Here is a 20596-nt window from a genome sequence, read left to right on the forward strand (position 1 = left end):
GAGTCATCAGACTCCAACCTCCTCTCCTAGCTAAACTTGATAATCTGTGACTGCCACTCACATCACCATCATTCATCATGCCCTATAGGCATCTCATCAAAAAAAAATTTTTTTTTCAAAAAAGCTCATGCCTCTTTACAAATTTATGTCAATGAACATATTATTTTCTCTGTTCAAAATAAATTACCTAAATATTTTTCAATATAGTTATTGTTGTAATGTAACATACATATCATATAGTGCACAAATCCTAAGAGCACATTTTGTTCTGATTTTACAAAATTTCATTAGTCTGTTTCTGATTTGCTGTAACAGAATACTTGAAACTGGGTAATTTATAAAGAAGAGAGGTTTATTTGGCTTACAGTTCTGGGACAGCTGCATCTGGTGCAGGCCTCAGGCTGCTTTTACTCATGGCAGAAAGTTCAGGCAGCCGGCAGGTACATGGCCAGAGGAAGCAAGAGAGAGGGGAGGTGCCGAGGTCTTTTAAACAACCAGCTCTCTCTGGAACTATCAGAGCAAGAACTCACTCCCCACCCCCCCCAACCCCCAGGGAGAGCATTAATCTGTTCATGAGGGATCCACCCCCATGACTAAAACAGCTTCCAGCACTGCCACATTGGGGATTAGATTTCCATGAGTTTTGGGGGACAACACATCCAAACTCTATCAAAAGTGAACACACCTATGTAACCACTACTCTAATCAGGTTATAGAAATTACCAGCACCTCAGAAGCCTCCTTTTTGGCACTTGTCAGTTTTTATCTCCTCTTCCACATCCCCCATCAAACATAGCCTTATTCTGATATCCACTAACTTCTCTAGATATAGGTAAATATTTGCTGACTAATTATTTAACTATATAGAGAACAAGTGGAGAAGAGATAACTGATTGAACAGATTGGGACTACATATATATATGTATCTTTGTCCTTCTTAAGAAAGAGCCAACCACTGTAACCTATTGTCACTTTTCAGTTTTACCAGCAAAGACAAGGGTAAATTCTATGTGTAACTCTATCCATTAAGTTTTCTGTCATTACTAATAAAAGTAATCTATTTTCTTCTCTGGTAGTATTTAGAATATATCTTCTATGACTCTGTATACAGTTGGTTTCTTTGTCTTTGGGAACTATAATTATTGTTCAGTTATAATAGATTTCTTATAATTCTGAAAATGTCTTAATTTACTAGTTGGCTTAAGGGGAGTACATCAAGTGAAAAATTTGTCACTTCTTTGTATGTGTGCATTAATTCATCAACTTAGTTTGTGAACTTAACACTTTTTTCTCTCATACTTTAGCTGATGTCTACATTTTCAATGCCTTTATTAACACTCTCAAATGTCAATGAGGCAATATTGAAACATTTATCTTTGATAGTTCTTTTTCCAAAGAAGCTCAAAATATATTTATTTTACTTCTGTAGCTTTTAAGTAAAAGGAAGCTTTCAAGAAGACTAAAACATTCATAGTTAGTATATTTCTTCTCAAATCTCTCCATTCACTTACAGTAGGACATCTGATTTCTGTAACTTTGGTTGGGTATTTTCAGATCGGCATAAACTATGAAAAAAGAAATTTAAAATAAAAAGACCAGTGAAAAACTTACTAACCTGCATTACAAGAGAAAGACATGTTTATTTTTATGAAATATGAGGATAAAGTATAATAACAAATGTGGATGAGGCCTTTGTTGTATTTATCCCAATTTTGAAACAGTGAGTTTTTTTTTTATCATAATAATAAAACGGTGCAGTTTATATTTTTACTTGGAAGACAAAAGGCATATTTTTACAATTTAATTTTACTAATTTTATAAAACTTATTTTATATTAATAATAGAACAATGAGCAATATTTATATAATACTATAAGCACAAACTCAAAGTGTTCTGTAGATAAAATTAATGCATAGTTATTGCAAATAGGAATACAATTCCAGATATTTTCTAATAATTAAAGACAGGGAGATTTTATATTTTCTCTATTAAAATGCTAATTAATGCAATTGTAAAATTTTATTGCCACTGTTAAACATATGAATCTCAGGATAAAATATGAATTACCATACTCATACTGACAAAATGTCAGCCAAAAAATAGGGAAAAACCTCCAAAAGCTTGCCCTTTTACTTTATCCAACCTGATAGTCACATCTCCTCAAGGAACATTTTGAGTGAAAGCTTAGTTCTGACTTGTGATATGAAGGTCAATTGACCTGCAATGTATAAAATTGACAAGTGTATTCCATTTGAAACCTTTAAAAATTCTTAATGAAATGTCAAGATATCTGATTCTAGGATTAGAGTATCATGTAGAAAATATTTTTATTTCATATTTGCATTGTTTCTATGTGATATTCTTTTTTTATTATGTATATATTTAGTATGTTTATTCAGGTATATTTATATAAAAGACTGTGTGCTAATTTTATGTGTCAAGTTGACTGGGCTAAGAGGCACTCGGATCGCTGGTAAAACATTATTTCTTGGTATGTCTGGATGAGATTAGTATTTGATTCAGTAGACTGAGTAAAGATGACTCACCCTAACCAATGTAGGCCAGCATCATCGAATCCTTTGAAGACCCAAATAGATCAAAACAGTGGAGGAAGGGCAATTTCTCTTTTTCTGTTCTTGAGCTGGGACATTCATCTTCTCCTGCTCTCAGACATTGGAGCTCCTGGTTCTTAGAGCTTCAGACTCCAACTGAATTAACCAGTAGTCTTCCTCTTTCTCCAGCTTGCAGTAGCACATTGTGGGAATTCTCAGCCTCCATAATTGTATGAGCCAATTCCAATAATAAATTAAATCTCCTCTTATAAATTTCTCTCTCTCTGTCTCTCTCTCTCTCTCTCTCTCTCTCTCTCTGTAAATATCCTGTTTGCTCTGTTTCTTTGAAGAACCCTGACTAATACAAGTATTAACTATCAAAAAGAAAAAAATTAATTAAACTTCCATTAATTTTGCATTGTCTCTATTTTTTTTTAATCTGGGAGTATATATTTATTTGACAAATTTATTTTTTATGACATGATTACTATGATCTAGACTTTACGCTAAAGGTTGTTGATCTTGTGGTATTAATTGTTTTTTGCACCTATGAAACCTGTCTTTAAGAAATAACAACACATAAATACAAGTTGTGATAAGTGAAATAAAGAAAATTGCAGGCAACTATTAAAAATTATGATACTGAAATTTATCCTATTTGTTTACTATATGTTGCTGATATTTTTGGATACGTTCGTCCCCTCAAAGCTCATGTTGAAATCTGATTCCCAGTGTGTCAGTGTTGGGAGGTATTTGGGTCATGGGGGTAGATTTCTCATGAGTAGATTAATGCTCCCTGGAAGTGGCTAAGTGAGCTCTTGTGGGAATGGATAAGTTACCACCAGAGCTGGTTTTTTAAAAGGAGCGTGATACCTCCTCTATGTCGCTCTCTCTCTCTCTCTCTCTCTCTCTCTGTCTCTCTCTCTCTCTCTCTCTCATCTCTTGCTTCCTATTGCCATGTGGTCATGTGATTTTGCACCCGCCTTCTGCCTGTTGCTTTCAACCGTGAGTGGAAGCAGCCTGAGGTCTGCATCAGATGAAGTTGACCCATAATCATGAACCAAATACACTGGTAATTTATAAATTACCCAGTCTCAAGTATTCTGTTGTAGCAACACAAAAATGAACTAATACAGTTGCTCTATCATCTGCTAAAATAAAATTATCCAAACCTCTGGGAAAGACTTCTGAAATAATAAGAATCAAAATGAAGAGGCAGAGAGACAGTGAAATACACAATAAGAAAATTGAACTAAAAAGATATATTTTTTATATTCTAGTTTTAGGATTATCCGTTGCCAGTCAGGAAAATCTGAAGAAGTTATTTAATGCCCCCAAGATCCAATTTCTCAATTTCTAAAAAGGAAATACACAGCATTCCTGTGGAATTCATAAGAGAATGTGGAGTAAAATATTAAAGTAAAGTACTTTGTACATCAAGTAAAATACTGTATGTATAAGTACTTTGTATACTTTTAAACAAATATAGGTAGTTAACTTAAGAATTTAGTTGTTTTCAGAAATGCAGTGTACACTTTATAGCTGTCATGAGTTCTAGTCACCTAAAAAATGCTCCCTCTTTTAGTATACTAATCATTTTCACATACAGTGCTTTAGGTTTTCTCTATTGCAAGCTAAAATACCACCAATATCATTGTCAGTTGTACACTTTTATTCTGATACACAAAAGTTTTTTTTTTTTAATTTTATTTTAACTCACATATTCCCTGAAACTGATAATATTCAAAGCCCAGAGATATTATTACTATTGACACTGAATTGTCAGATAAATGACATATCAGTTTTCATTTGTATTTCTGAATATCTGGCAAAGAGTGACAGCTGCTCAGAGCTTATAATTTGGTGTCACATTATCTCAATGAATGGAGCAATTTGCATAGGAAAATACATGTGAAATTAAACCTTGAAGATATAGGCAATGCTTTTATTGATTTAAAATGAGACTAACTATTAAAGGGATACATTTAAGAATTCTGACACTGTTTTTGAAGAAACAGGGAATGAACAACTACAAACAATTCTGAAAGATTGTAAGCACTGTATTTTTCTTGTGTTAGGACTTTATATATATATATGAGTATATTTGAACAGTACTGCAGCCTAAATGATATTTTGGGTTTCCACAAAGTTGTTATTTTTACTGTTTCCATGATTCAATTCTATTTAATATTGGTCAAAAATGACTTCTAAAGTATTTATTCCTACTTCGTTTTGTTTCAGTTTTTTTTTTTCCTATTGTTGATGCAAGCATGCTCCAGAAAACTACTTATTTCCTCCTGAGATTTTATTCAAGTGTTTCTTGAAACTGATACCATGCAGTGATGGGATCATGGGTTGGTGAAATGTAGCTGGAAAAAAAAGAAAAACAGATTGCTATTTAAGACAAATAATTATAGCTGATTACACTGGGTAGGAGGGTGATTGTGAATGGAAGTTTCTCTCAAGTGAAGACTACATCTTATAGACATGGAGGGAAGGGAGACTGAAGTAAACATTACATCATGGAAATAATAAAATGTTTAAAAGTTCTAGCTTATTATTATTGTGTCCATGGGACTACTGTTCTCACAGAAGAAATGTTCAAAGTCATCTTGGACGTGCAGCTTCTGCCCCTCCCACGCACTTCATGGCACAGTGTCCACCCTTCTGTTCCTGACCCTGCTCACACTGGTCAGAGAGCCTACTGGATCAAGAAGCACTTGGAAAGAATGAAATTTTAAAAGCTCTGCTGGTTCTTTTGAACTTCTAAATGCTTTGAAGCCTGACCTCGTTGGCCTCTTCATTATCACCATACGTTAATTTGTTTTTGGATTAGGAAATTTAAACCTTGAACGGAGTAAAGCATAGCAAGTTGAGGGTCTCCATAAAATGAATACAATTCTGAATTTTAGGAGAGAAGTGGTTAGGGAGAAAGAGCAAAGTCCTACCTCTCTCTGGAGCAAAAGGGGGATGGAGGAGGAGGGATCTGAGAAGTCCTAAATAATCATAAGGGAAGCACTTTGTCTGAAGAGCAAGTTAAATTGTAAAGTAGTTTGGGTGCAGGAGTTCTGGAGCAGAAAAGCACTTTAACAAAACAGATGCAAGATGTGTCAGTGGCGTACTGCTCTTTGCTTCTATACAATTCCTCCATTAAAAAAATTTGCTGCAAACAATAACAACATCATCAAAAAAAAATAAAAACCTTCCTGATACTGTTGATACTGGCTGATACTAGTAGTGTTTTATAGAAATCCAGAGAACTGCTTCACTGTTCTGTTCTGTATTTGTTGGCTAACTTATATATGTAAAAATATTTATAACAGCAAAGGAGGCAAGGCAGGTGAGGTCAAGAATCCAGGGATTCAGAGAAAGTATACCATCAAACAAGGGATAACTAGAACCTTAATTATGCCTCTGAGATTCCTAGAGTTTGGGGGAAAAGTTGAATTTCCATTCATTTGGGTGGTGGATAACCAAGTAACTTGTAGTGTCTTAATACAAAGGGGTTTGTCAAAAAAATCTGGAATCTCAGGAGATATTTGAGCAGTGTAGTTTATGTTAGCAAGATATTGTCTCCAATTATCTGTGGCAGAGATGATTCAAAGATAGCTACATGATCAATTGCTGCCTTTCTTTTTAAAAAATATATTCTGTATTTTTTTTCTAAAAAATGTCTCAGGATAAATGTAAGAGATGGATTAAACATGATTTAAATCCTATTATTAAATTCATATGAGCATGTATATTGAAGCAAGAATTTGAAAAGCAAAATAACCCAAAAACACAGGGCTGGCTGGCCAGTTGCTCAGCTGGTTAAAGCACAGTGTTATAACGCCAAGCTCAAGGGTTTGGATCCCTGTACTGGCCAGCTTCAAAAAACAATCAAACAAACACACAGATGAACTTTTTATATAATTAGAAGATCCTTAACAAAAACTCTACTACAAATTATTTTCTAGTAAAATACTTTTCATTTAAATACCTCTGATTTTTGGCTGTGACTTTGAATAGCATTTCTGGATATCGTCCTTGTGGGTCAATATAGCAGGTATAACTTTTTTTTTGTCTTCTGCAATCTGCATTTTCCTCTGTGATATATTCATTCAACCATATGGAGAAGACCTATTCTATGTTATAGGAATAGCAATGAGCCAAACTAATAAGAATCTCTGCTTTAAGGATGCTACATTTTGGTGGGGCAAAGCGATAGTAGACATAATAAATAGAAATATCTAAGTTGAGAAAAGCTATGGAAATATGACCATGTTAAAGGTATTGATGTAATTTTCAGTAAGTGGGCAGTGTAAATTTCAGTGATAAGGTAATATCTAAAGGACAAATCTGATCCTGTCAAACTTTAACTTAAAATATAAGCTCAGCAACTGCTAATATTTATAGATTTATATTGTTATGTAGCAGGGTGCACATATACTTTGCTCTCACCTTCTGGATAGAGAAGAAATAGGTAAGAAATTATGTCCTATATATTTGTTATGTTCAAGGTTCCTCACTGCACATAACGTTAAAACTGGTTTAAAGCACAAAGTGATATATTAAAAGACATGGGGAATTCACAGTCATCTGGAGAAGTGGAGAAACTTTCTCTAGGCTGATCTTCTGAGAATGATTTCATACATCATACAGTACAATTGGGCCACAAAGGGAGCTAATGACTGTTGCTTTGTTGCTTCATCCCCCATGGATTTGTCACCCCACTTCTCCTGAGTGATGGAGATGCAAAAAACTACTCAAAGCCCATCTCTTCTGAGAAGTGAGAGGTCCTGAAGTGGTTAACTTCCCTTGGGAATGCTCAAGCAAAAGGCATCCCTTCCTTGGGAAATTAACAACGAATTGGGGTTCTCTTCCTGCATTTATTTTCCAGACCAGGAAGTTACAGGAAGAGAACATAGATGGGGTTACAGTTTAACAGTACAGGCTGGTAACTTTCAATGAAACAAGTCAGATGACATTCCATTAGACAATTAAGTGATCTTACAGCAATTTCTCAGTATCTTTACATAACAATCAGTAACTAGTCTGTCCTTGAGCTAGCAACCTTGCTGTGCCACAAATCTTTATCTTACAACAGAGACTTTATAGCCTGCAGAAAATTTCCAGTTTTCTGCAAGGTCAATATTTGAAACTACAAGTCTTTGGAAAACCAGGCCCTGTGAAGTACATTTGCTTTAAGAATCCTCTACAAATGACTCTGCCATAAACTAGAAACCACAAAGATAACTAGGAGTCTCCTAAGATTTCTAGAACCACAGGTCTTTGCCACTGTTACAAAATTGCCAAATTAAGAGGATGACTGCTGACTCAGAAAAGTGTTGCATAATTGATGGTTTTGGAATTGTGGCAGGTTTGGTACAAAAGACAAGTGAACATACAATGGACATCTTGTGGCCTGCTTCTCTTTCCACATAATGCAAGTATTTCCACAAAATCCAAGTGTTGTGTAGAAGGATTTGATAGGAAGATCTAAGTTACATCTGAAACCAGGGATAGAAGGAAGTCCAGGAACTGTGATATTTAGCTTCCTGGCAATAGAGGCAGTTTTACTAGAAGAGTTTGGGAAGCTTCTGTAATCATTCTCCCTTACAAAAAATCACATTTTTAATCTGAATCACACTAACCAGAAGGATGGAAAATCTTGTCAATTATGTCACTTTATCCTAATTAATTTTATTTTTATTTTTGAAGAAACTGTTACGTAAAAGCAAAATGCCTCCAAAACAAAATAAACTAAAATGTAGGATATTACAATGAGAATGATATTAAAGGCTGGAAAAATAGGACAGCTTTGCTGTGTTTAACATTTAGAAAATTTACCTATAATAATTTGGAAAGTAGATAATGTTCTAAGTGAGCTTATGGCACCTGGCAAAAAATATGAAAGAATGATATCGAAAGTGTGAGTTGATACCACAGCTACATTTGACAGGAACTACAAGAATAAGATGGGCTCAGGAAAAATTGAGCCAGTTGATAGGCAGGGATGAAAAGAAACATAAAAAGTCCAGACATCCCAGAATTGACAAGTTTGGAAAATGCATCAATTTCTCATCTCCTACCACTGAAAGATAAAATTTAGAAGTGCATTGTGTGGCAAACAGACAATTTAAACTAATTCCAGAGTCAAAGCCCGATTGAAGGGTATAATAACAACATGGTTCAATATCTTGGGATGACATAGGAAATATTTCTATTTGACAAAATTACTCTGGGTAAAACTCTAAAGGTATGGGTATGTTAAAAAAAAAAAGCTTATAATCTAGTGTATACAGATATGGGGAGAGAGAGGCACAACTCAAAAAAGAACAGTAGGTGTAACTTTTAGCACATAGAGTTGACTTGACTAAAACTCATCAAAGTCAAATACATTTCTGAGTTGTATCACCAAAATTATTATTGGACTTTAATAAATTTATTATGACTTCAAGACTTTAAATGACATTTGGGCACTTATCTTCCATGAGCATGAAGCAATCTGAGAAATCTTTGTATTTTCCAATGTACTTTTCTAATGATGCCACTGAACTTGATGAGAAAAGAAGCATTAATAGGAGATGGGCCCAAGAGCCATGGAAGAAATAGAATTGGGGAGCTACTTCCAGGAAGCAAAACTGTGGTCTCATTAAAGACCATTCTTGGTCCTCAGAGCAGGAAACTTTTCAGTGTCAGCAAAGGGCATAGTAGCATTTCAAAATCACTATGGACCACTGAATGGCATGTGACCCTATCGTGCTCCTTTTCACAATGGAGAATTAATTGTAGTCATTGCATCCCTCTTTCATCATTTTAAATTTCATGGTTGGGATGGTATTCTTTGGATGTCTTCCTCGGGAGGGAGGAAAGTGTATTTAGCATGTAAAAAAGAGAAGTGAATATTTGTGAGTAATGGGTAGAATTTGGCATATTCTATTGTTCTAGATTATTTATAGACTATGTCTCTCAAGTGTAATCATTCTTTACTGCCCCATTAAACAGAATTTATTTTTATGTCAGTTGCTTTGACCAATGCAATGGGAATGGAAATGAAGTATGACACATCTGAGGTTACCCTTTAAGCTATCTTCTTCACCCACCAACGTTTCATTTATTTTTTCCTTCTGTCACAAAAGTAAAATGTCTTCTATAGTATCTGCTTCTCCACCTTGGGCCCTGAAATAGAAAAAAAAAAAAAAAAATCGAAACAAAGCAGAAACCAGCTCACAGCCAACATGGAAAACCATCAGAAAATTCATTTTGTTTTTGTTTGTTGCCATAGAATCACTTAAGGAGAATGACTACTGCCAAAACTAAGAAAATTATTGCACACAGCAAGTTGAGTCTTCTGTATATAGTATATAAAATATGCACCTACAAAGTAATCATATTTACCAGATTAATTTTTCTGAAAAATCACTTTCTTTCGCAGTTTTAGGATTTCATCAGAATAGCATTCTTTCATGCTTATGATGTTATTGTGTTTAAACTATAAAGGCCGTTTGAGGACTAGAAAGAAACCTTGAAGAATAGTAAGCATAGGCTGCTAATAAATATTCCTAATATCTCTCCTGTCTTGATGAATAGTGCACCTGCAACTTCTCAAAACTTGTTGGCTGTTTTGATTTTGCCTTTTTCTTTTTTTTTCTTTTTCTTATCACAAATGACATGCAATAGTCAGGGGAATTACTGCCAGAAGAAAAATGCATTGTTATTTACTACCTGAAAAAACAATGAATAAACCAGAGACAGTAAAACTCTATGAATTGGAACATATTTTTAGTACAGAACTGGGACACTGAGCAATGCTGTCTCTTAAGTTTCCATTCATTATGGTGGAAAATGTTTTATCCTTTTGTGTTTTGAATAAAATTTTTATTTTTGTCTGAACTGGAGATTTAAAATTGGAATAATTAAATTCCTTTATTGATAATTAGCTTTCTCTTTAGAAACATTTTTCTTTTGAAAATTGCCTTACAGGTCTATTCAAAGAGTAATCAGATCAATTGTTTCTTCTCTGTTAACAACACAAACCAAAATTCTGTGATGGCTGTTATTTCTATAAAACCTTATAAGCAATTTAAGATAATAGGTTTGCTTTACCGTTCTTCGAGAATAAAGTGATGCACAAAAAAGTGGTATAGCTTACTTTTTTAAACCAGGGCCTCTTCAAAAAAATACCAGAGATTAAAAAAAAAAATCTACGTAGAATTAATTTACAATTTTCTTAGACTTCTCTAAAATCCTTGACACAGACACAGACATACATATGCACATGCACAAACACACACACACATACACAAAGTTAGGGTGAAGAAGATGTTCTTTTGTATGTAATAGGTTCCTTACAGTAAACGGGACAGAAAAGAATTATTATACTTCATAGGGATCAGCTGCAAGTAATTTGGAACTATTTGTATTTAATGGGACATGTGTAGGAAACAATTAGGAAACAGAGGAAGAGGAGTTCAATTCTTCATACTGCTCTTATTCCAAGGCCATATTGAACAAAATTCAGTTAGGAGAATTAATCCTTTCTATCTGGAAATTAAATTTATTTTTCAATTTTTTCAATGACATTTTCATAAAAGAACAATTTACTTACCTTTTAAGGATGAAGTATTATTTAAATATTCCCTCACCACATTATTTTTGGATTGACTTTCTTCTTAACATGCAAAAAGAATAAAAGGAATTCAGGATATAGTAACAAGGGAATGACAAATGTATATTTTAGTTAGTGGATACCTATGGATGACCCTTACAGAGTCAGACTCTGTTTCTCAGTAAACCAGCTCTAGGCAGAAAAAAAAAATCGTAAAACAATGAAAATGTGTATAAATTAGATAGATTAAAGAAAACTATAACTGACTTTTCTTTGTAACACTATATATTTTTTTAATTCCAACAATTTATTATGAGTGCACTTCAGGTCTTGGACAAGGCTGTTAAAAATATGTTTCATATAAACATTCTTGTAACAGAGGATTAACCTGTTCCTATAAAACAAATATCAGCTGAAACATATTTGGGTTTTAATTAAAAAAATTAAAGTATCTCTTAGGCTAAACTTTCAAGTTGAGTCCAATACTTTAAATGTTTCATCGCAGCATCTTGTTTAAGAGTCAAGATTTTATATTAAATAATTCAATTATTTGACTAAACTAGAATTTTCTCATTTCTATATTTATGATTGATTTTAGAATATGGCATATTTCAAAAGAGACAGGAACAAGGGTAGTAGGAATTCTTAATATAATGGTCTCTTCCCATCCGTCTTTCTGCTAAGTAGTGCTCTGCATTTGTGCAGTGTATTTCTCTCCACATCTCAACTTCTCAGGAGTAAATATTCTCGCTTCCTAGAATTAAGAGATCAACGATATCTTAATTACAAGAAAAGTGGAAAAGATGTGAGAGGAAAAGGAAATTAATCATGACTAAGGCTAGGGATAGAGTTTGTGATTTTGATTAAAAACTGCAAAGAAACTGGTGCTTTAAAGGAAGATAATTTTAAGTATTCTGTACTACATAAACTAAATATCTTTTAATGTTCTTAGAGACATATAAGAAGTGATGTATTTCATTACCTCTTGAAAACTGTGTGCATTGGATTTAATACCACTCTGAGACCACATGCATTTTAGAATTTATAAGTACTATCCAATACATGACTTTCAATTCATTGTATACCATTAAATTGGAAATAAGTTCATTTGCAAATTATGAATAACAAAATACTTTCATTACACTTTCCTTTTTTATTTTTATGTAATTAGTCAATTGGACATCAGGTACTCATTGATTCTCTACTGGGTACTAAATAGATGAAAGAAACAGGTCCTTATAAGACCTATATATACTTTAAAGCTCAGAAGTAAGATTAATTTAAAGATTGATTCTTTGCCTTAAAGACTGATTCTTTGAATTTCTTTTTGACTTTTGTTATTGTAAGAATGTAACAAGTTACTAGCAATCATAAAATCATGTTATAGAAGCTGTGATTTGTCCTTAGCACTCATTTGCTGGAGATAGCTTCCAGAAAGTGTACTAAGAGCGCAAAAAGAAAGAGATTTATATGTGGGAAGAATAGTTATTGTCCCAATAGGTGCGTGACCTGGGTTAGAAAATTGATGTTATCTGCCTGTGCAATAATTGTTTTCAGTATCACATTAAATATAGATAGGGAAGGGAGAGCTAATCAACTGATCTGAGTTTCATTTCTCTTCCATTATCAGGTACATACTGGGAATAAAAGATGGTAGGTGGTCAAGTCTTAATTCATTTTAAGAATTACAATAATGGACTAGTATATAGATGATATTTGTTTTAAGGAGATTCCTTAATTATGGAATGCTTTTGAGATGATAGTCTCGGTTTACAATTGCTTCTGTTAAACAAACCTAGAATCTATAAAGTCCTGGAAAATGTTATGCAACATACAAAACTACTTGAATATAAAATGGGAATTTTTCATGTTATAAAGTTGTTCTTGCTGTGTATAGTAACTTGCTCACCTGTCTTAGAAACCTCTTCTATTATTCTTTGCTAGAAAGCGAATATGATGTGGGAAAAAAGACCTGAGCAGCAGCACTCAAGATACCTGACCTCTCTTTGCTTTGCCTTTGCCTCTTCATTTTCTATATCCTTGCATTTATTAGTAACACTTGATATTGATTTGTGTGAGTCTTATTTACAATCTTATTTTATTTAGTTCAGTAGGGAAAACCTTGAACCTTAAACAAATATAAAGTATTAATATTGTTGGGTTTCTAAACATTCTTCTATTAAAACAACAAAAACTTATCTAATTTTTCAAAATATAAAATTGCCTATGAAAGTATTACTGAATATTTTAATTAAAAAGATTGTATTAAAAATTCAAAAACGAACTAAAGAAGAAATATCACAACATTTGTCCTTTATTTTCAGCAAGTCATTTTTTCAGACAATTTTTTTCTGATTTCTTAATGAGGCTCATATTCTTGACAAACAGAGAGTAAAAGTAATAAAAACTTATTATTTTTGGAAATAAATTGTGCTTTAAAAACTTAAAATATCAACCTTGATGAAAACAATTTTGACTTTCTAATAGAAAGCATCAAAAATATTTTTCAATTTGAAAAGAACCATGGAAACAAGAATAATAACTGTGATCCTAGAGATGCAGAAACTGAGAACAGTAGTAAAAAGAAAGTCAGTGGGAGACATGTATATTTGAATAAAAATGAGGAATTAGAATATTTATAATATCTGGAGATTCAGCACCCCAGTTCAACAATGTAGCAGCAGTCTATGGGCTGGAATGTTTTAGGACTAGGATCCAGAAGTTGATGAAATGGCAACATAAGTGCAAACGTGTAAGACTATTGCTGGGGAGATTTTTGAGTATGCACACAGTGTTCCTGCATACAGTAATCTTTAACAATTCATATAACAAAGAAATAAGACAAAATTGAATAGTCCATATCAAAAAGTGAATGAAGCACAGAAATGGATAATCCAGAGAGATGATATTTAGACAGCCATAAAGGTGATGTTTTCACTGTATGTTCATGATTAGGATAGGACCGATTTACCAATCTTGAGTTTTGGGACAGGACTTCATGTATCAGAAAACTACATTGCCCTTCCAGAATACATCAATGAGAAATGAGAATGAAGCAAGTTATTGAAATGGGAGCTGGCTGTGGAGAAGAAATTTAAAAAGTGCATACATGAACTTCAGCATAACCACAGGACAGCTTAGATTCAATCATGCAGTGATTAGAAGTACTATAATTTGGACAAGGGATATCCAGAGCAACCAAGAATATGATCGAACTCAGTTTTATATGCCAACAAATGAATTATTTGAAGGTAACAATTATGCATGCTCCAAGATGTATCTTCTAAACTTGAAATAATCCCCATTTCTTCAATGTTTATTGAAGGCCATAATTTGATATTCTTACAACATTCTGATTCCTTTATTGTGAAATTGGTCAGTTTCTCTGTAAAAGTATGGCATATACAGAAGTGAACACAGTACTACAGCTGTGCCCATCAAATGAGTTCAATAGCAGTAGTGTCCTTTTTTTATAAAAGGAAAATGCCATAGCTCCTTCTCCAAACAATAATTATGTGTGTATGACTTTAAAGTGTCTCTTGTCTGTTCAGTTTGTGGTTGGTGAGAATATTAATAGTTTTCCTAATAAAGTATACTTTTAAACATAAGGCATGATTCAACCTGTTTGCCCTTCTCTGATGTCAATTTTTAATCTTTTCAAATTCTGCCCAGTATTAGATCAATTAAATGACATGATGGACTAATAAGTGACATTTATCAGGGCTCATCATATTTAATTGTAATACTATAGAACAATTACTTGGTCATTAACAACTTGTTTAATGGAGTCGCAGATTATCTTTATCAGAATCTCTAGTACATGTGTACAGCAGGATATTCCGACAGCAGCAAATGGACAAGTCCATGAAAAGAAAATGCACTATCCAGTTGCTGAATAATGAATTTAATACTTTCATGGTCAGGGTAAACTTTTACCTCTTTTAGAGAACTCAGAGCAACTTGCAACTTTTTTTTTCAACTTGCTCCCAGTGGTTCTTGTTGGGGTCTCTTCTGCATCTGGAAGCCACAGGTATATACTCAGTTGGAGATTTATAACCCTGTTAAAATCATGGTGCCTATTCCTCTAGAGATAGTTCTTCAACCCACCTTTGCCAGATACATGCTTCTCTTGTACTCTGATCTCCATCTGTCCTCTAATTTCCAAATCAAGTTTTTAATCATATGCTTTTATAATTGAAATATAGTGCTGGGGCCCAATTTGTGGGCTAGATCTGAAATGATATCCATTTAAACCATTTATTTGACTAAGAGGTATGAAACCTTGTGGAGTTTTAAACTGATGAGGTGCCTTTAAATCAAAATTGCATTACATACTGCTATAATCCTGATACTAATCTTAGTATTACTAACACCATTACTCTGTATGTTGGCTATAGTTATATTGACCAAACAGAGCTTGAAGTCATAAGCTTAGAATTTTACCACTGGCTTCACCTCAGTGACCTTCTTTATATCAGTTTTATTAAACGGAAAATGTTTGTGATAACTGTTTTTGTAAAGTCAAAATATTCATAGAAGACATATTTAAAAACAAAAGTATATTACTAAAATCAAGCATGATTTTATATTCTCCCACAGCCTTTTTTATAATGTGCCTGCCATTTAATATCTTAAGAAAACGAGTGTACCTTGTAAGATTTTTTTTTCTTTTTAAGCTAACACTATATTTTTGAAACTGCTCTTTGAAAGGTGAGAGATTTAAACAAGCAATTTGTCTTACAAAAGTACATTGATAAACAGAATTTCACATTCAAGGGGTGTTTTACTCTGCATAATGTTTTCAGTGAAAAATAAGAAGCAGTTTAGTTCTTACGATGTTTGTAACTTCAATATGACTTCTGAAGTTCGTAATATATTAGAAAAGAATTGTTCTTTCATCAGCTAAAACTCTATGAATCATTATTCAACAAAATAGTATATGATTTTGAGTTTTATAGATTAATATTGAATATTTAGGACATTATTGATAGGTTATAAAGCTTTAAATTAGTTGCTGCTCAAAATTCAAAGTATAAATATTAAAATAGAACTAGGGAATGCGTTATGATAGACTAGTGGATTTTTTTGTATCTTTTTAATCTTCTAAATTTGTATGTCTGGATTTTCAGTAAAATTGTCACCTTAATAAATTTTACAGATTTTAGTTTAGACATTATTTTGTCTGTTCCCCACTGGTTTTTTTTTTTTTTTTTTTTTTTTTTTTTTTTTTTCACAGCACCACAGTATACGAGTTCAGTAAGGTCTTATTATTATTGTTGAGAAGATGAAGAATCTAAATCCAAATAAACTAAGAAATAGGTCATATAATGAGTAAACTGCAAATATGGATTTTTGAATTCAATTTTAATTTAATGTTGGAAAAATTAAAATTAAATCTAATAACCAAATCAGATTATCAGAAAAGTCTAAAACATAACTAGTGACAACTGGAATAATGATGTCAAAGAGAACAACTAGTCCTGAGAAATTAGAATTGATATGGATCAATCGATAGGTAGATATTCATAAAGCTAATGAAATGAGAACTATTATTTTCATTTGATGAGAAAATTTTTGTTCAGAGGGTATAAGTAACTTGCTGAAGCACAAGAGTTCAAATGAGTTCTGGCTAACTACAGAGCAAGCAAAGAACTGATACTAAAGAATACAAAGGGCTTTATTTCAATTTCACTTTTCAATTTTAATGGTTTCAATTACATAACGCATTTTAATACACCCTGCAAAACACTGAGTTACACTCTTTAAGTATAATATGTATATGATATTAAAATATACACTTTTTTTGTACTGCTTATGCTTTTTACTTCCTCGCAATATCAGAATCTCGATTAATTTTTATAATACTTTTGGTAATATGGAAGAAGTACAGAAATACAAACATAGTATGTCATAAATATAGTCCCTGAAGAAACATGTATATTTGGAAAATTGTTATATAATAAAAGTACAATAAATGCCATGCAGGTTATTCTAAGACAAAATCACCATAGAGCCATTTAGAGCTAGTCAGAGCCTGTATAGTCAGATAAGTAGAGAATAGCTTAAAAAGAAAGATAAGACTCATCTTAGGTAATCTGCATGATTATCCAAAATTGAAATAAAAAAACACAACGAGTTATGGTTATGGCATTTTAATCAAAAAATAACACCACATTATAACACCTTTTTTTGTTTTAATTAATATGAAATTAAGTTCTCAAATCAAGCATCTCTTTTATTATGTTTCTTGTTTTATTCAGTGAGATACATAGTTTACATATAAATTACATATTTTTTTTAACTCTGAAGTAAATTGTACCTAAGCTGGCCTGATTTTTATCAAATACAAAGAAAAGCACAAGAAGCTGAAATTTCTTTGCTTCAGGAGTGTAGAGAGCTCAATTTAGTTTGTAAGAAAAACTGTCTTCACACATATTCACTACCCTCATCGTAGCAAAGATTTCTGTTAGAATTGAAGTAGCTTACTTACATTTTGTAAGGGTAGAGAATGTTAAATATTTTACAATCATAATTTCCTTAAGTCTTAGGAGCTTCTCAAATCTACCATGTATTTCTTCAGATTTTACAAAGCTCTGATATTTATTTTCCTTGTATTCTTTGGTTATCATTTCAAATTATTTTCAATTAAACCTAGTGCACATATTTATATTTACTTAAGGAAAATATATAGGCATATTCAATTATTAATATTACAAATCAGCATGGTTATTTATCTTTTTATTTCATAGTCATTCAATAAAAATTTGCTCTATTATTATTATTATTTTTGCTTTGCATATGTCTCTAATTTGGGTACATCGAGAAGTTTTCTAATCATTACATTAGGAAAAGAACCTTACCAGATATAATACATTTCTATATATATAAAACACAAAACAAAGTGTTAAAAATACTTAAAATTTTAGGTAATATTTTTCAGTAGCATTTTAATGGAGGCCTATTGTGACTATAATTAATCAGATTTTACTTTTTATACCATGTATATGGAGTAAACTCATCAAATTTCAAATTTCAAATGATAGTACACTACCTACTTCTCAAGTCCTTAGTATTTTAGGTTCAAATTTAAAACCTGAACCTGGACTAAGTTGGCAGTTTAGCTCTATAGACACCAGGTGAGAGTAGGCATCTTTCACCCAGCAAAAACTTGAAGGGGCATTGTTTACCTCAAATACATGAAATCCTCTCCTTAATGTATTATACAGTTTTCAACAGTTACCAGTGTCAATTACTTATAGTAGATTCTTGAGAAGGATATGGACAGATGATCTCTAATTTATGATGGTTCAACATACAATTTTTCAACTTTATGATAGTGTGAAAGTGATACACATTCAGTAGAAACCATATTTCAAATACCAATACAACCATACTGTTTCTTCACTTCCGGTGCCATATTCAATAAATTACATGAGATATTCACAGTTTATTATAAAATATAAATTATAAATACATTGAAATATAACTCTGATCCCATAAATATGTACAGTTGATATGTTTCAATAAAAAAACAAAATAAAACAGGCTTTGTATTAGGCAATATTAGCCAAACGTAATCTAATGTAAGTGTTCTCAGCATTTGTACAGTAGGCTAAGCCAGGCTAGGATGTTGGGTAGGTTAGCTGTATTAAATGCATTCTTGACCTACAGTATTTTAAATTTACAATGGCTTTATCAGGAGAGAATCCCATTGTGAGTCAAGGATCAACTGTATTCAACAGCTGTTGGATGGAATGCTCTGTTTATGTCAGTTAGGTCCATTTGATCTAGAATGCAGTCTAAGTTTTATGCATCCTTACTGATTTTCCGTCTGGATAATCTATCCATTGCTAAAATTGAGGTTTTAAAGTCCTATGCTATTATTGTATTACAGTCTATATCTCTCTTCAGATCTGTTAATATTTGTTTTATATATTTAGGTACTCTGATTTTGGGTGCATATATATTTACAAATGTTATATCCTCTTGTTGAATTGACCCCTTTATTGTTATATAATGACCTTCTCAGTCTCTTTTTACAGTTTTTGATGCAAATTCTATTTTATATGAAATGAATACAGCTAATCCTGCTTTCTTTGGTTTCCATTTGCATGCAATATTTTTTTCCATCCCTTCATTTTCAGTCTATGCATGTCCTTACATGTGGAGTGAGTCTCTTGTAGGCAGCATATAGTTGAGACTTTTTGAAAAAATCCATTCAGCCACACTATGTTTTTTGATTGGCAAATTAATCCATTTATATTCAAGGCTATTATTGGTAGATAAGAACTTAGTACTGTCCTTTTATTGTTGTTTTTCAATTTTTTTTTTTTAAGATCATTTGTTTCTTTCTTTCTCTCTTGCTGTCTTCCTTTGTGGCTAAGTGATTTTCTTTGGTGGTACATTTTGTTTTCTATCTTTTTATTTTTTATTTACCTACTGGCAGCTTTTGCTTTGTAGTTTCCTCAATGCTTACAAAAATCTTATAATTGTAACAGACTGCTTTAAGCTACTAACAGCTCAACTTTGATTTAAAAAAAAAGCAAAAACTCTACACTTTCACTCCACCTCCCTACATTCTGAAATTTTTGATATCACATTTACATCTTTTATATCTCACATCCTTTAACAAATTATTGTAGCTATGATTATTTTAATAGTTTTGTCTTTTAACTTCCATACTAAAGATATAGGTGATATATACACCACCATTACAGTAATAGAGTATTCTGAATTTCACTGAATGCTTCCTTTTATGAGTGAGTTTTATACTTTTAGGTTTTTTTGTGTTCCTCATTAGTGTACTTTTCATTCAGCATGAAGGCTGCCCTTCAGCATTTCTTTTAAGACAGGTCTGGTGGTGACAAACTCCTTCAACTTTTCTGTCTGGCAATGTCTTTATCTCTTCTTTATTTTTGAAAAACAGCTTTGCTGAAGACTGTGTTCTTGGTTGGCAGGGTTTTTTTGTTTGTTTGTTTGTTTTCTGTTTTTTTGTTTTTTTTTCCCAGAACTTTGAAAATATCTTCCCACTCTTTTCTGGGCTATATGATTTTTGCTGAGAAGGCTGCTGCTAGCCATGTTGAAACTCCCTTGTATGTTACTTGCTTTTTTCTTTTGCTGCTTTCATGATCCTCTTTGTCTTTGATTTTTGATAGTTTGATTTTAATATGTCTTGGGTAGTCTTATTTGGATTGAATCTGATTGTATATTTTTAATCTGCCTGCACCTGGATATATACATCTTCCTCCAGATTTGGAGTTTTTTGCTACTATTTCTTTTAAAAAAAGAAAAAAAATAACTAGATTCTAGATTGCAAGTACATTGGAGCAATATGCAAAAGATAATTAATTATGCCTTCATATTCCCCTGAGAACATTTATAGTTATTGCACATACCTCAGATCAACTCTATTTAACTAGCGGCTGAGTGCTGAACTTTCTATTATCTTTCA

The sequence above is a fragment of the Cynocephalus volans genome, chromosome 1 (genome assembly GCF_027409185.1).
Source record: "Cynocephalus volans isolate mCynVol1 chromosome 1, mCynVol1.pri, whole genome shotgun sequence".
In the NCBI taxonomy this organism is placed as follows: Eukaryota; Metazoa; Chordata; class Mammalia; order Dermoptera; family Cynocephalidae; genus Cynocephalus; species Cynocephalus volans.